Source organism: Mytilus galloprovincialis, chromosome 7 (assembly GCF_965363235.1).
Source record: "Mytilus galloprovincialis chromosome 7, xbMytGall1.hap1.1, whole genome shotgun sequence".
Taxonomy (NCBI): Eukaryota; Metazoa; Mollusca; class Bivalvia; order Mytilida; family Mytilidae; genus Mytilus; species Mytilus galloprovincialis.
This window is the reverse complement of record NC_134844.1, coordinates 17224750-17229863: the sequence shown is the minus strand read 5'-3', so window position 1 is coordinate 17229863 and position 5114 is coordinate 17224750. Positions and strand designations below refer to the sequence as shown.

Genomic DNA, 5114 nt, shown 5'->3' with positions numbered 1-5114 from the left:
GTTGTCATCTATTCGTGTAATGTGTTTGAGCCTTTGATTTTGCCATTTACTTAGGGACTTTCTATTTAGAATTTAAGGAATTCGTTTTTTTTTTTTTTAATTTACTTTTTTCTTAGTGTTTGTTAACCGAAAATATTCTGTATTAAAGAGAAGGTTCTCTTTAGGTCAAATATGGCATTGACTTCATAATTTATAAAATTTCAAAATGGCTTTATCCAAACGTTTGATGTGTTTGACCTTTTGATTGTGACATGTGCTTATGGATTTTCCATTTTGAATTTCAGTATTTTTGTAACTTTATATTTTGTCTCAGTGTCTGTTAGCTTAAAATAATCTCTATCAAAAGAGAAGGTTTACTTTTGGCCAAATATGGCATGAAGATTTTTCGTTCCATATTGTTGATTTTCCCTAGTAGTAATTACTGATATCACTATTCAATCAACACTGAAGTTGTGAGTTCGAACCCCGCTCGTACGGGTGCACTCGTCTCCATTCTTAATTGACTAGAATTGACAGTTTTCCTATCGAAGGTCGGTGGTTTTCTCCGGGCACTCCGGCTTCACAACTAGTTCGCTATTCCCGTGTCTGTTGTGTCGTTTTTTATTTTAACGAATGTAATCTATGTATCACTTGTAAGTTATTAAGCCAAGGTTTTCGTTCCCACAAATTACTTAAAATCGTTACTAATTTCTTCCATAGATATACATATTTGGTTTTATAGTTTAATTGTACCTGTAAAAAAACTTATTTCAAACGGCAAAGCACATCATCATTTTTACGGAAATGTTTGTTACGGAAATTTAGAAACGATCCTGATTACACTTCGATCCTTTAAATCAACTTATTGTAAAAGATTACCAATTCAACACTGTAAATTGATCATTGGATATATATTTTTTATTGGTAATATTTAATATTGATTTTGTTATCAGGAAATTATAAATATTATTGTTATATACATAAACACATTTATGGATCTAAAATCTGTCGATACTTGTATCTTTGCATTGCAAAAGGTCATGTTTTTTCTCTGACTGTTTATGACATCTTTACACTAAATCCATTGGATGTTGGCTGTGTACTGACTGTTTATTTAGTCTAACATGCATGATTATCTTTATTAGTTTATTAGTTGTTTTAAACTAGCTGTCAGCAACTTCGAGTACTATCAGATCAGTACTTAGTGTCTTTTTGTTGTTGGGATATACAAGTACCCGGCCACGTCCACTCTGTCTTTTTCTTAGATAAATGTTTTTGTATCCATCTGGTGAGTTAAGCCTTGTTCAACTGATTTTTATAGTTCGTTTTAATGTTGAACTGTAACAGCACTGTCCCAGGTTTGTGGTTTGTTACTGTATATCATAGTTGTTTTTTTTTTGGTCATTGGTTTTGACATAAAGTATGCTGTTAACTTTATCGGGTGAATTGTTTTACTTATGTCATTTCTGAGCCATTTAAAGGTTACGATGCGGTATGTATTTTGATCTGTATTGAAAGCCGTACGGTTACCAGTAAATTTTAACGTCTATGTCATAGGGTCTCTGGTGAAACATTGTTTCAATTGAAATCAACCCAATATCAATATTTTTATACTGAATATTTGATATGCGTATTACATATATTTAATCCCGCCAATTTTGTCAAAACACGAAAAATGGTCACACAAATGTCTCATCATTCTTTTACAAAAGATAAGGTTATATACGTTATATAACAACATATTTGGTGGATTGCTAGATATATTGTCTGATCATTTCAAAGCGGACCAGAAGGAAAGGTATGTTAAAAACTGTTGCAGTACTTTTAGTTTAAAGAAGTAATAACTATTTAAACTCAAAACTACATCTCAGGTACGATATCAGCGGTATGGTGTAAAAGGCAGGAAAGAACTGCTTTACATGATATTCCTCAGAGGTTCACAAGATGAAGTTAAAAATACATGATTTATTCAAATGATCACCGAAAGTTCATCATTGAACAAACAAAACGATGACTGTGTTTTCGATGTGTTTCGTCAGATATTTTTGTTTTGTTAATACAGAAGAGTTTTAGTTTTAAAACAAAAGCAATAGCGAGTTACACTATCGTTCGCAAAAAGCCAATAAAATTAACTGAAAAAAAGTCTAAATCGCAAACTTTATCAAATTAACATATTGTTTTACAAATAAACACTAAATTTGTTCTACATTTTTTGTGAACTCTTAACCAACCAATCCATGATTTTCTGTACATAAAATTTTGTAAGATTAAAAACAATTCTATATATTTATATCATCAGCAGAATCAACATGTTTTTTGCTAATGTGACAACTGTGCTGGCGACGGTTATGCTGGTTGTGCACAACCATGGATGTAAGGACTATGACCTGTCGGCATCAGATCAGTCACTGGTAAATATGATGAAACATTATCTTCATACGTCAAGAAAAGGCGAATGTTCAACACAAAACAAAACACTTAATACGTGTTTGTAAAGATTTAAAATGTTGAATTTCGATCTATTTTGGAGAGTTGTCTCATTGACAATCATACCACATCTTCTTTTTTTTTTTAAATGTATCTGTTTAGTGTTATTTAAAGAGTGGACGACAACTTACAAATGTAAATAATGAAATGATAACTATATCGAGTTTTCAATTTAACATGCTTTGAGTTAAAAAAAATGTGCCATAAGTTTTAAACAATTGTGATGATATGGAATGTATATGTCATGTACAACTATGTTGAATTTATAAATAGGGTGTTTATTTGATTGGTTGACAAATATGTGGTGCCATGTGTATTATTGTTTGTCAGTTTGTTTTCGATCTGTGATTTTAAATGCATCTGGTATCTTTCGCCCCTCTTTTTTATCATCCTAATTTTAAATTTCGATAACTCCTTTTAAAGTGGCAAAATATCAACAGGAATACTTTTACCTTTTCTTTTGTATTTATCTTTAGGAGTGACCTATATACGATGGGGAGGGAAAAGTTGTCCAAAAGGTGTTGATCTAGTATATACAGGTAATAGAAATAATTGTATAAGCTAACTTTATCAAGTATAGCAACCCTGAACTTTTAAGTAAAATTAATAAACTTTATTTTCTTTTCAGTAATTTTGTTTACTGAAATATCATCATCAGTGAAACTATAGATTTGTTTGTTCGCTCATGCATGTACACGGATAGATATACTTTTTGACGAATTTATAAAGAAAGTCAATACGACTAAATGTAAGTTTGTATAAACACTTTTCTTTGATTGGACCATCCTATCGTTGATGGATAGTTATCCCATTTAAATGATACCATATCTTTTTTTTAATTAATATTCTCAAGGTTATATGTAATAATGTTTGAACACATTTTTCCTGTTCAGGTCAAGTCGGTGGAACTTACTATTCATATAGGGGAGGTGGTGTGAATTATTTATGTCTCCCTAATGATCCAGAGAATGGACAGCATCAATCATTTAAAAATGACCAGATACATGGAGTTGAATACCAACTTAGTTCAACAATGAAGCCATCAGGATGGTCTGAGAGTTTGGACAACAAGGAGGTGCCTTGTTCTGTGTGTTACCAAAAAAAAAATCAGCTGTTTTGATGATACCAGGTACATGTATATGAATTAATACGATGATCATGATTCAAAATTTTTAGGACTTATTTGATATTTGTTAATGCAATTTAATGTGTACTGCTGAAATCAAACTAGAAATGTCGTTACAACTTTTCTAGACTTTCTTGAATATTATCTGAACTACAAATCAGTGAATACAAACACGGATAGTGCCTTAACAAAACAGCAATAACTGTTGATTTGATTTCGAAAATAAAGCTGTTTTTATATACATTGATATAAAATAACGTAAATATACTTATAGACTATCCATTTGAGTAATTTTTGTTTCATCAAGATCACCAAAATAATGGCAATCAGACATTGTTAACAACTTCGCTGGAAAACATGATAAAACGTTCATTAAGGTAGCACTACAGCTTAACAGTGATTTTTTTAAGATATTTTTTTTATCACATAATTTTAAAGTAACTATTATTCTGCACAGTTTGTAAAAATCCAAAAATCATTATCATATCACAACAGGGAGTAAGTTGATAATGAAATTATGTAAATAAAGGCACATGGTAATTAATCTAAATTTATAGGCATTTAGGAGGGGCTAATATGTCAATCACCTGTTGATACCAGTGTCCAGCTGTTTATCACTGACCACAAGATAAAAAGTGCAGCATGTGTATTGCAACAATAGTAATTTATATAACTTTGAAATAAACAGAGAAAAGGGAAAAATTATTAAAAAGGAGAAAATCTAAAGGGAAAAAATCTTACCAAAATGAACAAAACTATATATATATATATATAAGGATAAAAGTGTGAAAATATCTTTGAAAGCTCTGACAAACTTTAAACTTTTAAGGTTCTTACTACAAACAAGAAGAATATGTCTCTGAATCTGTCTTCTGTTAGGAGTTTTAGGAACTTTAACCAATTTTAAGTTTATGTGAAATTTTTCAATTCCATAAAACTAAAAAATCATGTGAGACAGTCTATTTTCAGGACGGGGATGGTCTTGGTCTTTTTTAGAACATGTCTTTTATTGCACAATTTTAATGATCTAGCTAATTTCATAGTATATTTCTTTTTAAAATACAAATGAAAATCATTCTTTATAGTGATAATAATGATGTTAAATATTGTTTATATGCAGCTGGTCATTCCTGTTATTGTCTTATCATAGACTATCTGGATAGAGGCGGAGCTTTGTCTTTATCTAATTACTATATCACAGATGTTGGTCAAATCTGTGACGTTAAACTCTCGCCAAATGGCAAATTAGTGTTGGTCAGTGCACATATAATTCAAAATTTACAGTATAAGGGAGAAAAGACACAAAGTGTGTGGTTATATTGATAAAATAATGGTATCAGAACACTCCTGGGATGTTCTCAGTGGAACTTTTGTATTAATGATGCATTTATAGGGGTTCTAAGGGGGAAATTCAGTTTTTAGGTCATTTCTCAGAACAATTTTTCATGACAATTGTTAGCAAAAAAATAAAATAGAAACTTCATGGGTACCCCTTTTGGTTTGACTTTGATATATGTGATTA

At 30.6% G+C, this 5114-nt stretch overlaps 1 long non-coding RNA gene across 1 annotated transcript; it reads left to right on the top strand.

Moving 5' to 3' along the window:
- Nucleotides 1-2201: 2201 nt before the first annotated feature.
- On the top strand, nucleotides 2202-3551 carry LOC143084424 (uncharacterized). The gene is made up of 3 exons (XR_012981069.1): nucleotides 2202-2390; nucleotides 2943-3005; nucleotides 3360-3551. It is a non-coding gene; the product is annotated as an uncharacterized LOC143084424 (long non-coding RNA).
- The last annotated feature ends 1563 nt before the right edge of the window (nucleotides 3552-5114 follow it).